At 40.4% G+C, this 21,438-nt stretch overlaps 1 non-coding gene across 1 annotated transcript; it reads right to left on the reverse strand.

Moving 5' to 3' along the window:
• Positions 1–17,548: 17,548 nt before the first annotated feature.
• LOC125096667 (small nucleolar RNA SNORA18) lies at positions 17,549–17,679 on the reverse strand. Its single transcript, XR_007126330.1, has one exon. It is a non-coding gene; the product is annotated as a small nucleolar RNA SNORA18 (small nucleolar RNA).
• Positions 17,680–21,438: the final 3,759 nt, after the last annotated feature.

The following is a 21,438-nucleotide window of genomic DNA, read 5'->3' on the forward strand; positions in this document are numbered from 1 at the left end:
GTTTTCACATTCATGTAAATATACGCTTGGTTAAGGACTGAATGTTTGTGTCCCCCAAAATGCCTAGGCTGAAGCCCTTATCCCCAGTGTGACTGTAGAGGTAGGAAGTAATTCAGGTTAACTGAGCTTGTAAGGGTATGGCGCTGATCAAACAGGCTTAGCGTCCTTGTAAGAGACACCAAAGAGCTTTCTCTCTCCCTGCCTGTGTGACACCACGGTGAGAAGGCAGCATCTGCAGGCCGGAAGGAGAGCTCGCACCAGAACCGGGTCTCCTCTCAGACTTCCAGCCTCCAGAACTGTCAGCAAACTTTTGTTGTTTGAGCCGCCCAGTCTGTGATGTTTGGTTGTGGAAGCTGAGCTGCCTCACACAGCCCTCACAGGCAGTAGTGCTTTACATGCTGCGGTGTGGGAGCTGAAGCAGCCGGTGTAGACAGTCCGTTCCCTAGACAACCCCTGGCCTTTCCCACCCCTCCCACACAAAGCAACCAGAAACACCTGTTTTATTAGTCTGAAAATGTTTGAAACTCTATAAAGACAGCTTCATTTTTCTTAGGTGCTAGTAGACGTAGCTAGCTGGGAGTTTCTGTCTGTCCAGTTCTTTCCAAGACTGTGTCTACTGATGCCCTAACTCCCTGCCCTACAGGGACACCTATGCATTTTGAAATCATGAGTCATAAACTGTTAACTCTTATTTTATTTTATATTATTTTATTTGATTTATTTTTAGAGAGCACAAGCAGGGAGTGGGGGAGGGCAGAGGGAGAGGAGAGAGAAAATCTCAAACAGGCTCCACGCTCAGTGCAGAGCCCAGCGAGGGGCTTGATCTCAGGACCAGGAGATCACAAGAGTGGGTTGCTTAACTGACAGTCACCCGGGCGCTGCCCTAGCTTTCTTTTCTTTTTTTTTTTTTTTTAAAGATTTTATTTATTTATTTGACAGACAGAGATCACAAGTAGGCAGAGAGGCAGGCAGAGAGAGAAAGCAGGTCCCTGCTGAGCAGAGAGCCCGATGTGGGGCTCAATCCCAGGACCCTGGGATCACGACCTGTGCTGAAGGCAGAGGCTAACCCACTGAGCCACTCAGGCGCCCCCGCCTTAGCTTTCTGATTTAAGATGTAATATTCTCTTCGGGGCTTCACTGGAGTGGTATTGAGCGTCTTGCTCAAACCATCAGTGAATATTCTAGATTCCAATAAGCCACAATTTAGGGTGTTCTCTGCTGGCTTAGGAAGAATCAATGTAAATTGTGTTCTGTTGTATGCATAAGATTACCAATATTTCAACTTTTACCTTTGAAATTCAAACCATACCACAAGCTCTTACCTCTGTGTACCTGCAAGTGTCTCTCTTACACAGGTTCTCGTAGGGGAATGTGAAATGCCAGAGCTGTGGACTTCAGCCTTAATAGGGAGAGATGGAGCCACTTGTTTCCTAGCACCCTTTGCCTCCCAACAAACCCACATGCCTTACCACTTTTGCTCACCAATGTAAGACTGGGCTCATGGAATCTGGGAACACTCTTAGCAATGCCTGCCTGACACCAAAACTTGTTAACTACATCTTTCAGTATACACGCAGATGGAGACACAAGGATGGCACTTGTGTTTCCCAGATACATACTTCCGCAGCCCTCTTCTATCTACCCTTTAGCTCTTTCTCCTCCCACCTTCCTCATTAAGGAAATGAGACAAGCCTTCTCCCGGACAAGGAAGTATGGGACCTTGAGCATAGGCAGGCAGGGAGATAAGAGCTTCACTGGTTTCTGTATGATTTCTTAAACCTTTTTGTAAACTGCCAAATAGAATACAAATACAGAAAGCCACATGAAACAAATGAACAGCTTAATGAGTTATAAAAAGGCGAACCCTCTTGTAACTGGCATCCATTAGGACAGAGGACCGGCCAACCACTCCAGGGGCACCTCCTGAACACAGCCTCCCACCCCTGCGAATAACCTCTGTTCTTACCGTGGTGATTATTTTCTTTCTTCCACTAGTATTAGCACCTGGATTATTAGTTTCCTGTGGCTGCTATTAAATAATTGTCGGGGGGCGCCTGGGTGGCTCAGTCAGTTAAGCGTCCGCCTTTGGCTTAGGTCATGATCCCAGGGTCCTGGATCAAGCCCTGCGTTGGGCTCCCTGCTCAGGGGGGAGCCTACTTCTCCCTCTCCCTCTGCCTGCCACTTCCACTGCTGTGTTCTCTCTGTCAAATAAATAAATACATACATACATACAATCTTAAAAAGAAAAAAAAGGCACAGTTGCAATTGTCTCCTTTTGATGTTGGCAACCACAGACACTGTGATGAGAAAACTGCTATTTGGAGTTGCTGCTAGGCATTTCTTGGTATGACAACCCTGCTACACCCAGAGTCTGGATATTTGTTTCTGGAATTTTATTTTTTTAATTGAGGTATAATTGACATACAGTATCCTATTAGTTTCAGGCGTACATCATAGATGATTTCATATTTTTATACATCAGGAAATGATCCTACAAGAAATCTGGTCACCATCTGTCGCCCTATAAAGTGATTACAGTATTATTATGTTCCCTATACTGTACCGTACATGCCAGAGTTTGGATATTTCGATGAAGACCTGAGCTGAGGATCCCCACCCAGGTTCCTGCTTTGCTTTCTCTTGGGTACTTTTAAAATAACCATGTAGAGTGGAGCCTGGAAAAAGTTAGTGGCTTCTGCCCCAACCACCTTATAAGTAATAAGTGCTTGCTACCCTGCTCTCTAGCTCCTGCTCCCTCCTGACCTGGGACAGAAGACTGTCTTTGCCCTGGCTTCTTGTGTGCCCCCTACTCCCCCAACTCTTGGTTTCTGGCATTTGTAATAAATCATGTGACTTTTCTTCCTTCATGTGAGTGTATGGAAACTATGGCTTCATCAAAATGACCCTGGGGTTTTCACTTCCCCAAAGTGGGAGATTTGATGCTCAGGAAGCTACCTGCTGATCCCTGTGTGGATGGCTTATGCCTTCTCCTTCAGCAGGACATAATCTGCATATTCTTGATTTAATACACCAGCTAAGGGCCCCCCTAACACAGATACACAATACCTAGATCTTTGATTCCTTAGAGTCTGCCAAATGGTGATTTCCAGTGCTATAATCTTTTCTTCATTTACTAGTTTTTTACCCAGAGGTATAGGAAAAGTAGGATAAATGCTTGATTCTTACCTCTATGTACCACTTTGCAAAATAAACAGCATCCTTCAAAGGTGATTTATTAGATTTGGTTTCTTTAATCCTTATGAATTTGTGGATTTAAACCTACTTGTCACTTTTCAGTTTATTGTGGTTACTCTTACTGAAGCTTGATTTATTCCATTCTTAAGCTGGTAGAAGGATCTACAGATTGTTTTCCAGTTCCTTTTGGTTGAGTCCCAATAGTTTTCCATAGTTTCTTTGCTGATTGGTAGGACAGCATACTCCTCACTCATCTTGTATCTCTCTTGCCTCAAACCCAGAATCTGAGATTTCTCCAAGCATTCCTGGTTTCTTTAACTGAGGAATGTTATTTCACCCAAAGCCTAGGTGCTAGCGATGTTTACTGCCACTAGATTGTTCATTGTTTCTAGGTCTAAAGTTAAAATACATAACAACAATAACACAAAAGACAGGAGGGGGTAATTAGAGTTAAAATTTTTCTAAGGTCTTAACATTGTCAGGGAAGTGCTAAAAGCACTCTAGGGTGTTTAACCAGCCTCTTCTATCCTAATATCTGTAGATCCCTTTTGCCACAGGAAGTCTCTGGTTCTCAGAGTCACCTGGGATACTAGAATTAGAATATCACACTATAGATCATTTGCTTTCTGCCACATCTTACACACACACACATACACACACCACTCTCAGAATAACAGTACTAATGTGCAGATGAGTATGCATTTTTCAGTAATTTGGGGCTGATTTAAAATTCCAAACAGAAAGTAGATGTAGTGGTAAGGTTGACACTAGCTCGCTACCACCTGAGACTTGGGGTTTTAGTTAGACAGAAGGAAAGAATGGTAAGGAATTCCAGCCAGGAAGTCTAAACATAAGTAAAAAGTAAGAACATTTTAGAGGAACTTATTCTTCACAATTAAAAAAAAATTTTTTTAAAGCAATATCTATATCCAACGTGGGACTTGAACTTGTAACTCTAAGATCAAGAGCCACATGCTCTACTGACTAACCCAACCAGCACCCCCAAGTTCCTCATAATTTTTGAAGGTCTTTGAAACAGTCTTTGTTAGACCTTCCTTCCGCTTTTCCATCCTCCAATTTCTAACAGAAGGCATTTATGCTTGGGGACTTAACCGAGAGCTTTTGGGAGGACTCTTCCAGATAACAATTCTCCCTTGTCAACACGTTAGGAAGTCTAATGAACACAAAAGACATGTAAAATTATTTTCAACTGTTTTTAAGAAAAATAAAGAAACCCAAAGTTACTGGCTGAAAAATTTACCTATTCTATTTACCTCTGCTTTTAAAAGAAGTGAGGAAGGCAAAGTGAAGAAGTCCTTGGCCTTTGTCTCCTTGAACAAGAAAAAGCTTCTCTAAAGAAGGTCTGGGTCAGGAATTGCACAGTTGAGAAGCCCCACGTAGCCAAACATCCATGCAGCCACACCCAAATCACAGCACACACCTGGTAACGAAATTATTGGCAAGTTTAAACCAAAACTGCACCCAATATAAACTACTGTTATTCTCTTGGCTGGACAAAACTTCAGTCTTCAGGTGCATTTTGTGGCTTTGTGTTTCCTTTTAGAGTTTTTCATCTTGTATACCTGTAATATTTTGAACAGCTGCTCTAACTGGGCATTCCTCCATAGTGACATTCACCTTCTGAGAACCTCTGTGTCTTTATGCTACAAGTTATAAATAAATATGTTCTTGGCCATTGCAGTAGATGAGCTGAAGCTTTGAACTGTTTTTTTGTTTTTTTGTTTTTTTTCCCAGTGAGGAAGCTCAGGTTTTATGAGAAAATATAACAAAACATCTGTGGGAATAGCTCAGCATCCTGTCTCATAAATTCAGGATTAGAAACTTTCTCATCAGACTCTTGTCTTTTCTTCCCCTTTCCCTGTCTATAAAAACCAAACATTTAGAAGAGTTTAAGATGAGGGTAAGGAGAGCCACCAACCCAGGCTCCAGTGATACTCTTAAGAGGGCAATCAAGAAAAATGTACCAAAATTACAAATGAAAAATCCTTTTGAACGAGCAGAGAACTTTATTAGCGTGGGATCACTTCTCATCTCCTATGGGTCCTTCCAGGCAGAAGCAGCTCTGCTAGTTTAATATCCTTGGCTTCTCTTGCTTCTCCCCAGGGAAGGAGGGATGGCTTTCCTAATTATTAAATGTATCAAGAATAAACTGGGAAGATTCGCCTCAGCCTCTCTTCTTCCTAAAACCTGCACAGGGAGGCCTATAGTTGATCAACATTGCCATGATTAAATGGAAAGAGATTGAGAATTAGGAAGCCCCTTTATCTGCAAATATAAGTCACATTCTTCAACATCAGTTTTTATCAGTAATAAAGGTCATCTTTTGATTACCTATTTGCTTAATTCTTTGTCTTATTCCCCCATTGGCTCAAAAGTTGGGTGAGGATGAGGGAAGTTATTAATTGCTCTAAGACCCAAGCACACATCCAAGAATAATCCTATAGATACATTTATATATGCATGAAATGACACATAGATAAAATTATTCATTGCAATGCTGTTTATAACAGCAAAAGACTGAAAGCAATCTGAAAGCCATGTGGAATTACCAAAATAAATTAAGACAATATTGCACAGGGCGCCTGGGTGGCGCAGTTGGTTGAGGGACTGCCTTCAGGTCAGGTCATGATCCTGGAGTCCCGGGATCAAGTCCCACATCGGGCTCCCAGCTCCATGGGGAGTCTGGTTCTCCCTCTGACCTTCTCCCCTCTCTTGCTCTCTCTCTCTCTCTCTCAAATAAATAAATAAATAATCTTAAAAAAAAAAAGACAATATTCACAATGGAGTACTATAGAGCCATAAAACTTGAGGAAGCTCCAAAGAGAGATTAAGGAAAACACAGAAACACACACATATACAACACAAAAACAAGGTACAGTACTGTGAATATAGGATACTATCAGCTGTATAAGAAAAGGAAATAGGCATAAATATTTGCTAGTGCATTTATAGAACGTTTCAAGAAGGAAATACAAGAAAGTAATGAATTTATTTAGTTATTTTTTGCCTCAGGGGAAAGAAACATGATAGCTAGGTGCATTTTATATTTGTTGCTCCTTAAAGTCACGAAATAATGGCCGACTGAAAATTCAAAGCAGAAATCATATGTCTCAAAGTCTTATTAAGTAGGTACACCTCTTTGAAATCGAATTTGTTAGTAGATGGGTTATCAATCAGTTATTTACTCAATCACAATGCATTCACACTTATTTAGTCACATAAATTAAGGTGATTGTTAAAATTTGACTTATAAAAGACTTAGTTCTCATTTGAATAAATCTGCATATAATTGAGTACCTACATGAGATTTTCAAATAGAGTAAAAATATAGGTGCATGAATAGTTACACTATATGGCAAGTTTCATCATGAAAAGTTATTTGCTTAGTCTCACGTGTTCAGAAACTTTTCATTGAGAGCCTCCTCTGTGCCCCACCCTGCTCTAAACTCAGAAAACAGAGTAGAGCAAGACACTGTCCTTGTTCTTTTCCTTCTTTTTAAAAAAATTCTATTTATTTGAGAAAGAGAGAACAGGAATGGGCAGGTGGAGGAGGGGGGGAGAGCAGAGGGAGAAGAAGCAGGTTCCCTTCCTCAGGGAGGGAGCAGGGAGCCGGACTTCAGGGCTCAATCCCAGGACCCTGGGATCATGACCTGAGTTTAAGGCAGACACACTTAACCAACTGAGCCACCCAGGCGCCCCTGTCCCTGTTCTTAGTAGAATTTCCCCTAACAGGGTACACAGACAAATAAACAAGGGTGAGCCTGGTGGAGGATATTATGGAGGGCATGTATTGCATGGAGCACGGGGTATGGTGCATAAACAGTGAATTTTGGAACACTGAAAAGAAATAAAATGGAAAAAAAAAGTGATAGTGCTAGAATTGAATTTATAAATACAGAGATCAGGGGTGCTTGTGTGGCTCAGTCAGTGAATTGGCTGCCTTCAGCTCAGGTCATGATCTCAGGGTCCTGGAATCGAGCCCCACATGGGGCTCCCTGCTCAGTGGAGAGCCCGCCTCTCTCTCTCCCTCTGCCTGCTGCTCTGCCTACTTGTGCTCTCTCTATCTCTCTGTCAAATAAATAAATAAAATCTTTTTAAAAAGTAAATAAATACAGAGAGCAAACTGGTGTTTGCCAGTGGTAAGGAGGCATAAAGGGACCCCTGGTGCACTGTTGGTTGGACTGTAAATTGGTATAGCCACTGTGGAAAACAGTATGGAAGGTCCTCAAAATAAATAAATAAATAAATAAAACTATAATATGATCCAGCAATCCCACTTCAAATCCCAAAGGAAATGAAAACACTATGTCAAAGACGCATCAGCACCCCAATGTTCACAGCAGCATTATTTACAATAGCCAAGACATAGAAACAACCTAAGTGTCCATCAGAGATGAATGGATAAAGAAAATGTGGTATACATATTATTTGGACATAAAAAAGAGGGACATTCTGCTATTTGCAAAAACATGGATAGACCTTGAGGCCATTATATTAAGAGAAACAAGTCAAAGAAAAACAAATACTGTGTGATCTCACTTATATGTAGAATCTAAAAAACAATCAGACAAAAAAAACCTCAAACTCAGAGAAAAAGAGATCACATATGTGGTTACCCTGAGGCAAGGGATAGGAGTGGGTGGATGGTTGGATGAGGATGATCAAAAGGTACAAATTTCCAGTTGTAAGATAAGTAGGTACTAAGGATGTAATCTACAACATGATGACTATTGTTAACACTGCTGTGTGATATGGAGGAAAGTTGCTAAGAGTAGATTATAAGAGTTCTTACCACAAGGGAAAAAAATGTTTTACTTTTCTTTTGTATCTGTATGAGATGATGAGTGTGTTAATTAAACTTAAGTGGTTATCATTTCATCATATACATAAGTCAAATCATGATGTTGTCTACCTTAGACTTATACATTCAGTACTGTATGTCAATTATGTCTCAATAAAACAGGAAAAAAAGACCAGGTGGTGACCAATGTTATGTTAAAAAATGAGGATAAAGTAGATGAAGTGGAGTCATTGTGAGGGAGTACTGTTTATATAGGGTGATTAGCAAAGGCCTCTGATAAGATGACATTTGTGCTGAAGTCTGAAGGAAGACCAGAACCCTAGAAACAGCAAGCACAAAGGCCCTGAGGCCCCTGTACTGTGAGATCTTCCATATATTTGTTATCCAAAAGGATTTATCGTAGGCTTAGTTAATTCTTTCAGAATATTTTACATATACAGAATCGAGAAACAATTATATTAATAAATGCATATACTCATTAAGCAATCAATTCATAAGAAATGCAGAGGGTGAATTTTCACGAGAAAAATTCATTTTGCAAATTAATCTGCAATTTAGGATTTTACAAAGTCTATAGGCTGACTCACATGTCTACACTTAATCTTCCACAACGATACTCCTAAAGTCCTAAAATTATTAATTAAATTCTCTATATTTTTGTCAGTGGCCCTTTCTAGTGCTCTGAGTCTAAGAACTAGAACAAACCTCTTTACATCTTCTGTGAGTCTCCCAAAGTTTACTTTATCCAGAGACAAGAGAGGAAGAATCCTTCAAGTTGGTAACTCTCAGCTCTGTTTTTAGAGTAAACATAACCAGTTAATGAAAACAGGCAATGTGCGTGCTCTGAGTGTTATTTTAAGGGAATCAATAGAGGAGGGAGGGATGGGGGAAAACCAGAAGAGATCAAAAGGTTATTAAACAACTCAGAATTAAAAATAATAAGCTTTTGAAAAAGTTTCAAGCCAGTGTATCCTGTTTTTTTCCTGTCTACCTTCAATAAAGAAATGGTCATTAGAGTGAAGATAAATATAACTAGACTCCAAGCTTTCCTGAAGCAGAAGGCAGAGCCTGTTTTGTTTACTTTTATATCTTCAGGGGCAAGTACCTGGTAGGCTCACTATGTATACCTGTGGGATTAATAATTGATGTTCAACTGAGTAGTAGTAACCATGATTTTTCTATACTGCCTGGCTCAAGCTTATATATGGGTTTCTTATTATTTTTCCAAGGTCTGCCCACAAAAAAAACAAAACAAAACAAAAACAAAAACAAAACAAAAAAAAATCCCAAGAAGATGAAATGGAGAATTTCAGGTCTGGCCCCATAGTCACAGAAAATGAGAGAGTGCCTAACTGTGGGCATCACAAGAATTTCAAGGCCCAGAACATGGAAGTTAGGCCCAGATGGCTTAGCTCACTGAGCCTCAGAATGATGACCTTACGAGGTGGTGGTCTAAACTGTTTCTGGGATTATAGAAGGCAGAGAATCTGTCATTGTATGTTCCTTTGACTTGGGGGATAACCTGTTGTGCAGAATTGCCAAGAGATGCAAACTTTGGGTGCACTCTGAGAAACGCAAGGGAGGTGATGGGAAGCCACATTCACCCACCTGCATCTGTATCTCATTTTTATCCTTTGCTTTGCTTTTAGCTCGTTCAGAACTAACTCAAAGTAATATAAACTTGAATTCAAGACAAGTCTTTATTCTCTCCATTCCCAAACCTAGACCAAATCCCATGGTTGAGTTTTGAGCTCTAGCTCTGTGTTTATATTTTTAATATTTTATAATATTTTATAAATATAAATAATATAATTATATTATATATAATTATATAAGTTAAAATATTTAATAAATATTTTATATTTAATAAAAGACAGTTTGTGCACAGTAAGTATTATTTTTAGAGCAGCTAGAAGTATATGCTGCAGCCTTCAAAGAGGTGGCTTTCTAGTAAGGGAGACAAAAAGTATAAAAACTATTCCCATCAAAAGCAATATCAATGAGGAATTTGAGAAACAAGACAGAGGATCATAGAGGAAGGGAGGGAAAAATGGAACAAGATGAAACCAGAGAGGGCGACAAACCATAAGAGATTCTTAATCTCAGGAAACAAACTGAGGGAGGAATAGGGTGGCTGGGAGATGGACATGGGGAGTGTATGTGCTATGGTGAGTGCTACGAATTGTGCAAGACTGATGAATCACAGACCTGTATCCCTGAAACAAAAAATATATTATATGTTAATTTTTTTAAAGCAATACAAAAAAAAAATAGCAATACTAAAGCTATGGGGTTTAAGACCTATAATGAACCACAGGACATTTACTCAACTTTATGTAATAGTATGGAAATCTGTCATTTCAAATTACTTATATTTTTTATAGAATTTTGAAATATAGTAAAAGATTATCCAGTATGAAATTATTTAATCTATCTAAACTAGATCTTCTGTGTAAGTCTACCGTACTACCATACACTTCTACCCCAACTCAAATATTTCTTTGGGGTTGGGAAGTCCACAGTACTTAACCTCTCTGTGGTGTCTGCAGTGGCTCCTCAGTCATCTTGTTTTTTTGTTTTAATTTATTTATTTGAGAAAGAGAGAGATCACAAGTAGGCAGAGAGTCAGGCAGAGAGAGGGGGTTAGCAGGCTCCCTGCTGAGCAGAGAGCCCGATGCGGGGCTCCATCCCAGGACCCTGAGATCATGACCTGAGCTAAAGGCAGAGGCATAACCCACTGAGCCACCCACGTGCCCCAGTCATCTTGGTTTTGATATGGTATGAGAAGTATCATGGAAATGAGGTCCAGAGCCTCTGGCCAGAGTCTTGGCCTTCCAGGGATAGGAGAGTGGAGAGTTAGTGTGCCCTCTGCAGTAGGAACAAGCATCACTGAGCTATGAAAGCTCAGGGGTTTATACTGAGTGAACTCTGGTATGTTGGTCCTAGATCTGATGTAATGTCCTTCAAGAGACGTTAGAAACACTTACGTGTTGGTTCTGATAAGATACAAAGTCCAGAAGAAAGATTTTGAGTCATATTCATACACAAAAATAAGAAGTGCTTATTTGGGGAAGTGTGGGGTACTATGGCAGCAGAGAAGAGGGACTAGTTCCCCCAAAAAACAGTGTCTGAACTAAGACCTGCAAATGACTGACTTGACTTGTTTTCCATCCCATTATGCCTCTCTTCCCTTTTTTCCTCCGTCACTAGAAGCTCAAGCCTCCCCAGTCACCTCCTCCCATGCTGTTCAGCACAGTTCTAAATCCGACCAAATCCCCCACCCTTCCTGACCCTCCAAAACCCTTTCCATGTGCCTTCTAGAACCCTCGACTTCCAGATGTGTGACAAACATGTTCCCCTAAACCCTTAACCTCCTTCATCAACATTCGCTCTGACTCCTTCACCTCACTGTGTGTGATCTTTTGATCTCTTGAGTTCACTGGCTCCCTATAGCCTTTCAAGTGAAATAAGTATTCCTCTCACATTCTGTAGACTTCCAAGCCAGAATGAGAGATACTTGTTTTTTCTTTTGCCACCCATTGTCACTCAACATATTCTTTCTACTTTCTTCAAAAGCCCTGGCTCCTTGTTCTACAGTTGAATGATCTCCCAGTCATGCCCACCCCTTCACTGAAGATTTGACATCTGATCAATGTCTTCCTCTTCATCCCTACTCTTACCATTTTTATCCATCCTACACCCTGGGTTCTCCAATCCAATGATGCCACTACTTTTTTTTTTTTTTTAACTGTTTATTATATCTCTCTTGTCTTACTCTCTCCCTTATCTATCTTTGATACCCAGGTCCTTCATTAAAAAAACAACTTAGATTAAAAAGTGGATTTTTTTTTAAAGATCTTATTTACTTACCCTAGAGAAGAGGGGAGTTGGAGGGGCAGATAGAGAGAGAGAGAGATAGAGAATCCCAAGCAGACTGAATGCTGAGAGTGGAGCTCACATGGGGCTCGATCTCATGACCCCAAGATCATGACCTGAGCTGAAATCAAGAGTCAGATGCTTGACCAGTTGAGCTATGCAGGCGCTCCCAACTCTACTTCTTTTATGCTTACCTCCCTGCTGAGTATAATTCTACACCTTCACTAGGCCTGCAGCACAGTAGCTGAACACTAGAGCTGCTGTGGCTTCAATTTATGATCACAAAGTTGAAATAAGCATTCAACATCTGCTCAATAACTGTATAACATTTTTCTAGCATGGTTAATATTTCACTCTCTCAGTCAACTGTTCTATATTTTCCTTTTTATCCCTAGAAGTTCCAACCATCCCTGGAGTACCTGGGCGGCTCAGTTAAGTGGCCAACTCTTGATTTTGGCTCAGGTCCTGATCTCAGGGTCGTGAGATTGGGTTTTGTGTTCATTTCAGAGTCTGATTGAGATTCTCTCTCTCCCTCTCCCTCTACCCCCTCCCCCTGCTCACATGGGCATGCTAAATAAATAAATAAATAAAATCTTAAAAAAAAAAGAAAGAAATTCCAACTATCCCAAACTATCAGATAATGATCTATCACATACTTTACTGAGTAAAACATAACAGCTAAATAGGGACTCTGACCACCAACTCTTTCAGTATCTTACGCAGTATTTTCTATCTTCCTACTTGTTACAATACAAGTGCTATTGCTCTATCGAAGGCTGGTCCCCTCATGTTCTGGATCCTGTCTTCTCTTTCTCAAGGACATCATTCTTGGAATTGTCCCCACTCATGGATCATCAATTTCTCCCTTTCTTATTATGGACTATACCATCCTCAAAGGTAAAATATCATCTTTTAAAAAAAAATTCCATTGTTATAAAAAGTCCTTACTTGACCCTAGATCTCCTTCAGGAGCAGCCCATTTCTTTGTTCCCCTTCACAGCAAAAGCTCTGCAAGTTGTCATTTCTTCTCTTTTTCCAGTTCTTCAACTCCCATCATTGTTAGAACCCACTCTGGAGCTTCTATTCCCATCACATCACATCACTAAAACTACTAGTATCGGGCCATCTATAACTTTCATGTTGCCAGATTCAATAGACACTTCTCTGTCCTCATTTTACCCAAGGCCTTGTACACATGGATCAGTTCAGCAGGCCAAGGGGCCAGTTACCATCTAAGATGGTGCTAATTAGGGGTATCCTTAGCACTGTTGGACTTGCTTTGGGGAACCTAATCTCAAAACTTGTAGGCAGACTAAATGGTTACTCTTAAAGAATGTTAAGAAACTGGGCTCCTGGGTGGCTCAGTCGGTTAAGCATCTGCTTTCAGCTCAGGTCATGATCTCAGGGCCCTGGGATCAAGTTCACGGAGCCTGCTTCTCCCTCTTCTTCTGCCTACTGTTCCTTCTGCTGTGCTTTCTCTCTCTCTGTCAATAAATAAATAAAAATCTCAAAAAAAAAATCGAAAAACCAACTCATTACTCTGGAAACTGGTAAAGAGAAGAAAAATCAAGCATATATCCTGCCTTTCCTGTTTGAGCTTCTCATCAAGGAAACCCAAACATGAATGTGGTAATTTTTTTTTTACTAGAGGAATTCCAGCTAATAAATGAAGAAGGAATGATAGACTAATCACTATTTTGCCATCTTAATGAAATAATTGGTCTGGTTAATGATCATCAACAGCTGCTAAAATCATTAGGTGAGAAGCTGATGGGGAACTTAATGATGATGGAGCAGGCTGACAATACTTGAGCTGGGTGATTGATTTTAATATTCCAAAAAGGAGACTAACAGACCTTACATACCTTCTAATGTGATGAATAAGAGTACAGCATAACCTCTGGAGTGTTCCTTCCAAAGTTTTTAGCCAGATTCTTATCAAGCCTCTAGATCTAATATTTGGTTTATAGGAAATACAGGGAAAAGAGGAACATTTTATTTATTTATTTATTAAGATTTTATTTATTTATTTGAGAGAGAGAGTGAGGGAGCATGAGCAGGGGGAGGGGCAGAGGGAAAGGGAGAAGAGACTCCCCACTAAGCAGAGAGCCACTCCTGGGACTCAATCCCAGGACTCCAGGATCATGACCTGAGCTGAAGGCAAACGCCCAATGAACTGAGCCACCCAGGTAAGCCTCAGATAAATAGATTAAAAGAAATCTAAGAGGCATATCAACGATGCAATATGTGAATAGCATTTGGAGCCTGATTTGAATAAAGGAACTGAAAATATATTTATGAGACAATCGAAGAAATTTGGATACAGACTGCATATTGATGATATTAAATAATTTTTGTTATATTTTATTTTTTGAGCATGCTAATGGTAAAAATGGTTATTTATATATATATATATATATTTTTTTTTTTTAAAGATTTTATTTACTTATTTGACAGAGAGAGACACATTGAGAGAGGGAACACAAGCAGAGGGAGTGGGAGAGGGAGAAGTAGGCTTCCCGCTGAGCAGGAGCAGGCAGCCTGATGCAAGGCTCAACTCCAGGACCCTATAATTGTGACCTGAGCTCAAGGCAGACTCAACCACTGAGCCACCCAGCGGCCCCAAGGTGGTTATTTTTAAGTCCTCATTCTTAAAGATACAGATGTAATACTTAATGGATAAAATCATGATGTCTGACATTTGCTCGACAAATAGTGAGGGGTTTTGGAGAAGTGGGTGGCCTAAAGATATAGCAAAATTGATCATATGGTTATAAATACAGAAACTGAATGATGGGTATTTGGGGAGTTATTATACTATTCTTTCTAATTCTGGAGTGTGCTTGAAAATTTCTGTGGTATGGTGCACCTGGGTGGCTCAGTTGGTTAAGCATCTGCCTTCAGCTCCGGGATCATGACTCCAGGGTCCTGGAGCCTTGAGTCTAGTCCAGCTCTGCTCAGCGGGAGTCTGCTTCTCCCTCTGCCTCTGCCTGCCGCTCCCTCTGCTGTGCTCTCTCTCTGTCAAATAAATAAAATCTTTAAGAGAAGAAAAAAAGAACATTCCTGTGGTAAAAATGAAAACAAACAAACCAAAATGAAAAGCAGAAAACAAAACACTTGCAACTCTGAGCTCTCTTCTTGAGAATTGTTTCCAAACCCTACAAATGGTTTATTAGTAACACCTTTACAATACAATACTCCATTTGATTTCTTTCGTTTGGGTCCCTTGATTCTCTCACAATTCCCCATGGTTCTTTCGAGTTAATTTATTTCTTCATTTCTGATTTTAAATGAGTAGGCTAGAACTCCCAGAACTAGGTCCCTTGGGATTTTTCTGCTAATTGCTGTTATGCTCCCCAGTGTGTGGATTAGAGCAGTCCTCCCAGTAGGAGGCGCTGGCCTCAAAGTATGATTTCAGTTTGTGTGTTGTGAGAAGATCCCCCAGATTCTTTCATTTCATTCATTAATCTATATCCATTAAACAGTAGCTCTTCATTCTTCTCTCTTTCAGCCCATGGCAACCACCATTACACTTCCTGTCTTTCTGATTTTGACTACTTTAAGTACCTCATATAAGTGGAATCCTATAATATTTGTGTTTTTTATGACCAGCTTATTTGTCTGAGGATAATGGCCTCAGGTTTCATCCATGCATTACCATACTGCATAATTTCCTTCCTTTTAAAGGCTGAATTCCACTGTAAGTATTGAATTTAATCCCACTGTACCACCTTTTATACCACATTTTGCTTTTCCATTAATCAGTCAATAGATTGACTAGTCAATAGACAATATAACTCATTTTATCTATTATGAATGATGCTGCTATGAACGTGAGTGTACTACCTGGGTTTTTAAAGTGGCTAATTTCACTTATTCTCTTTTAAGACATTTCTTTCCATATTTGGATAACCTTTCTAGAGCTAGCCATGGTAACAATCTTCAATAAATGGTGCTAAACACTTGATTTTCTATCCATATAAGAAAAAAAAAAACCCAAAACAAAAACCCCTGTCATCTACATTATACTGTATCCCAAAATTAATTTGAGGTGAAACACAGAATTAAATGTCAGAAGAAGAAAATGAAGCTTCTAAAAGAAATCAGGGGAGAATATTTTGGGACTTTGGGGTAGGCAATGATTTCATAAACACAATATAAATTGTAGTAATCATCCAGAAACACTAACAGGAGAGTGAAAAAGCAAGCCGTGGCCCCACGGAAGATATTCACAGTACATTTATCTGACACAGGACTTGTATCTGGATTATATAAACAAACTCTTAAACATCCACTTTTTAAAAAAGACATAACATAACTTTAAAAATGAACAAAAGAGGGGCGCCTGGGTGGCTCAGAGGGTTAAAGCCTCTGCCTTCAGCTCAGGTCATGATCCCAGGGTCCTGGGATCGAGCCCCGCATCGGGCTCTCTGCTCAGCAGGGAGCCTGCTTCCTCCTCTCTCCCTGCCTGCTTCCCTGCCTACTTGTGATCTCTGTCTGTCCAATAAATAAATTTAAAAAAAAAATGAACAAAACATTTGGAAAGACATTTCACAAAGGACGATGTTCGAATGGAAAGTAGCACATAAAAAGGTGCTTAACATTGTAAATCACCAAGGAAATGCAAATTTCAGGCACAATGAGATACCATCACACGATTGTTAGAATGGCCAAAATTAAAAATAACGACAGTGTACTTCCTGGAATGTTCAGCAGATACGTTGTTGGTTCATGTGAAAATGATATGACCACTTTGGAAAGCCATTTGGCAGTGCATATCAAAGCTAAACACACACCTGCCCTGTGACCCAGGTTTTTCACTCATAGCTCTACACCTAACATCTACACAAAGACATGCACAAGAGCATCTGAGCAGCTTTATTCATCATAGCCAAATGCCCATCAAGAGAAGAATGGATAAATTGTGATATATTCATACACCACATATACTGTATACATGCATGATTCCAGTTATGTTGCCTTCTAGAACAGGCAAACCTCATCTATGATCATTACTACCTCACCTGTGATCGTTACTTTTTTTTTTTTTAAGATTTTATTTATTTATTTGACAGAGTGAGAGAAATCACAAGTAGGCAGAGAGGCAGGCAGAAGCAGACTCCCTGCTGAGTAGAGAGTCTGGTGCAGTCTCCATCCCAGGACCCTGGGATCATGACCTGAGCTGAAGGCAGAAGCTTTAACCTACTGAGCCACCCAGGCGCCCCGTACTCTTCCCTTTTTTTTTTTTTTAAAGCCAATAAATTTTTATTTAAGGAGTTTTTACATGTGATTCTTCCACTGCCAGTCACTGCTCATCACCATAGTTCCTCCAAAGTTAGAATCATAATCTTCAAAACAGCCCTTTTAAAAAGAACTTGATCAATCCACAGTTGTCACTGTCACTCCAGAGTTCTTTCAGCTGGGTTTCTTGCTTCTCCATTTGAATACGGACATACTTTAAGAACTCCCCACCTGTTTAGGGTCTGAGTGTGGATCTGCCTGGTTCTCAATTTCAAACATCCTCTAAACGTGAATGAGTTCAAATCATATTCACCCCTAAACTATCACCCTAGAACTGTACAGATTGTTGGGATACACCAATACCTAAGATTTTAAAAATATGACTATTAGGTCAGAGTTTTAGCAGATAAGGATAAGTGTCTTGTAGTTCTTTCCCACAGATCTAACACATAGTTCTGTGAATAAAGGAAACCACACAAATACTCTATGAGGCGTTTCCAACGATGTAGGTCTACAGAAAAAGCCCCATTGGGATAGACCTCAACGTACTCTTCCTTTTTAAAAAAAATTTTTATTTAATCTCTACACCCAACATGGGTCTCAAACTTACCACCCAGAGATCAAGAGTCGCATGCTCTACTGACTGAGCCAGCCAGTCAGAAAGGGAGAGAGAGTGCTTGGTTTAGTGGCAAAAAGCTGGGGCAGTGGGTGGTGAAGGGGCAGAGGGAGAGAATCAGCACACAGCAGGGAGGGCGCAGCCCAATGTGGGGCTTGAAGCCACTGAGATAAGACCTGAGCCCAAATCAAGAGTTGGGCGATCAATCTATTGAGCCACCCAGGTGTCCCTGTAGCTTTTATTTCTGATTGGCCATGGACTTGGTTAAAAATCAGGGGTGATTTTATTATTATAGAGTAAAGGGAGATCCAATATTGGAGGATAAGTAATAGTTTAGGCCATAATGACAAAGGTGGTTAGGCTGCAGTCCTTCTCAGCAGAATTTGCTCAGTTAATTACTCCTTCCTTTTAACAATCTCCCCTTTTAGCATTTATGGCACCATATTTTTCTAGAACATCTCAGGCTGTGCTTAGTCTAGCTCCTGTACAGGCTTCTCTTTCTTTATCCAATATCCAAAAAATTGGATTGCTAGAGTTTCAGTCTTGGGCCCTCTTGTCTTCACTGTCTATATCTAAGAGAGCTCATCCAATGCTGTGACTTTAAATGCCTTCTATTTGCTAATAACTCCACAATTTGTATCTCCAATCCTGACTTCTCCCCTATGTTCCAAATGCATTTACCAATTGTCTACTTGACATCTCTACCTGGAGGCCTAATAATTAATTCCAAATAGAGTAAGTCTGAATGTTAAAAATAGAATAATAGCATTATCCTAGATTGTTCTCAAAATGGGTGGAGGGGCACAGGAGGAGCAGTAATCACCTCCTAGTGTTTAGAAATGTAGCTGAGGGTGCCTGGGTGGCTCAGTGGGTTAAGCCTCTTCCTTCAGCTCAGGTCCTGATCTCAGGGTCCTGGGATCAAGCCCTGCATCAAGCTCTCTGCTCAGCAGGGGGCCTGCTTCCTCCTCTCTCTGCCTGCCTCTCTGCCTGCTTGTGATCTCTCTGTCAAATAAATCAATAAAATCTTTAAAAAAAAAATGTGGGTGGGATTTTTCATAGTCACATGGCTTGGGATGCTACCAACATTTCTTCTACTTTTCTTTTTTTTTTTTTAAGATTTTATTTATTTGACAGAGAGAGATCACAAGCAGAGAGCCTGATGCAGGGCTTGATCACAGGACCCTGAGATCATGACCTGAGCTGAAGTCAGAGGCTTAACCCACTGAGCCACCCAGGTGCCCTAACATTTTTTTTTTTTTTAACTCAGCATTATGTTTGTGAATATCATTAGTGCTGAAGAATGTAGATCTAGTTTCTTTTATCACTGTGTAGTTTATTATTTCTTTCTTTAATTACAGCACAATTCAGTTACCCATTCTTTTTTAGTGGAGATTTAGCTGATTTTCAGTTCTTTGCATTTACATACCATTCAGCTATAAGTATTGTTGCGTATGGTTTATTGTGCACAGATGTGAAAATTTCCCTAGAATATATTTTTAGGAATGGACTTTGTAGCCATCAGTTACACATATCATACACTGTAGCAGATATTACCAAATTGCTCTCTAAAGTGATTATATTACATTTATACCCAGAGAGATGGTCTTTCAGTATGTTATCCTATAAAGTTAAACTATGAAAGAGATGGATATCAGCCTGAAAGTCTTCCTGGTGCTTTATCTGAAAAAATGAAGCTACCCAGTGTGCAGCCAGGAATCCATTTTCCCCAAAGGGTGGTGGCTGCATGGAGCTTGGCCCCATGAGAGGGGAGGGGAAGGGGAGGGAGGAGATGGAGGGGTCAGGAAAGAGGGGTGGGGGGGGAGGGAAAGGGGAAGGAGGAAAAGAGGGGGAGAGAGGGAGGGGGTAGGGGAAGGGAGAGGAGGGAAGGGAAAGGGTGAGTAAATAGGATGAGAACACTAATAAATGTTCTCCAGTAAGTGAGGTTTCTTGTAGTAGAATGTATGTATCCGCTGTTCTACCCAGACACTGTAGGGCATAAATGAGCAGTTACATTTGTTTAGGTGCCACTGTTTCTAGGCAGGATCTGGATCTTCTTTTTATTCCTAGTGCTAAGCTCTATACCAGGACATTAGTAGGGGTGTAATAGTTTGCTGAATGGATGAGTGGGAGTACTCTGACATACATTTGATGTAGTTATTTTTTTTTAAATTTTATTTATTATTTGACAGAGAGAGACACAGCGAGTTAGGGAACACAAGCAGGGGGAGTGGGAGAGGGAGAAGCAGGCTTCCAGCTGAGCAAAGAGCCCAATGTGGGGCTTGATGTGGGGCTCAATCCCAGGACTCTGGGCTCATGACCTGAGCTGAAGGCAGAGGCTTAAGGACTGAGCCACCCAGGCGACCCTTGATGTGTGTGTGTGTGTGTTTTTACAATACCCATATTCTCACTGATTTGATCAAAAAGTAAATTAACTTTTTAATTAAGTCTGGCAGAAAGTAGAGATTAGATAAGCATTTGTTGAGTAAATAAAAGACCCTGATTAATTTGAATTTAAATTACCTGAGTGTAATCATTAATTTTTTTCTCATTGGCTTGATGCAATGTATGGATTCAATCTATAACAGGATATTTTCCCCCAATAAATACATTTGATCTGTTTTGGACTCCCCAAAAGCCTTGAGATCACTTAAAAGGCTATTTCACCAATATCACTTCACATTTTCATGAAAACTAAGGGAAAAATAGATTATCTCACCACAAGGAAAAAAATCCTCTAAATTAAGTGACTAAATTATCGTGCAAAAAGTATACTAATAGAAAAGGGCCCTAGCAGAGGCAATAGATTTCTTCACTAGGTAGCATTTTGGACTTCTAAAATCATGGTTTTTTTGTTTTAAATTAATGTCATCTGCTCCTCTTGTTATCTGCAGTTCCCAGCAAGGTACATGTTGCATCACGTTTAGTGCTCACAACAACTGTTGGAAGACGGGTAGTTCTCAATGGCCTCAGTTTATACATAAGGAATAGAGAAGTTTAGTAACTTGCCGTATGTCATAGCCTGTAAACAGGCAAGCCGTTATTTGAACACAGGCAATCAGATTCCGGATTCCCAGCTCGTAAACGCTCTATTGTTTTCTCAACTCTTTAAGATTTCTGAATCCCGGGACGCCTGGGTGGCTCAGTTGGTTAAGCCGCTGCCTTCGGCTCAGGTCATGATCCCAGCGTCCTGGGATCGAGTCCCACATCGGGCTCCTTGTTCTGTGGGGAGCCTGCTTCTCCCTCTGCCTCTGCCTGCCACTCTGCCTGTGCTCGCTCTCTCTCTCTCTGACAAATAAATAAAATCTTTAAAAAAAAAAAAAAAAAGATTTCTGAATCCCAAAAAACGTCACTTGCCATTTTTTTTGAGAACTATCACAACACTATGTAGTCTACATATATATACGGATCATTAAGACAATTTTTTTTTGAAAAGTATAATCTGAAAAAAAGCCAAATACTTCATATGCACGAAAAGCCCAAGTAAGTTCTGGAGATACAAATGCGGTCCAGAATTGCTTAACAATGAATACTTAACCTAACTCTCCCAAACGCCCCGCGGGACGCTTAAACCCTACCTCTTCAGCGTGAGGGCGGGACTCCGCGGGCCGTGGGAGTCCGCGGCCGGCGCGCAAGCTCCTAGCGCTGTGTCGGCTCCAGCCTAACCGAAGCTCCGCCCACCCGGGCCGCG

The sequence above is a fragment of the Lutra lutra genome, chromosome 3, assembly GCF_902655055.1.
Source record: "Lutra lutra chromosome 3, mLutLut1.2, whole genome shotgun sequence".
Taxonomy (NCBI): Eukaryota; Metazoa; Chordata; class Mammalia; order Carnivora; family Mustelidae; genus Lutra; species Lutra lutra.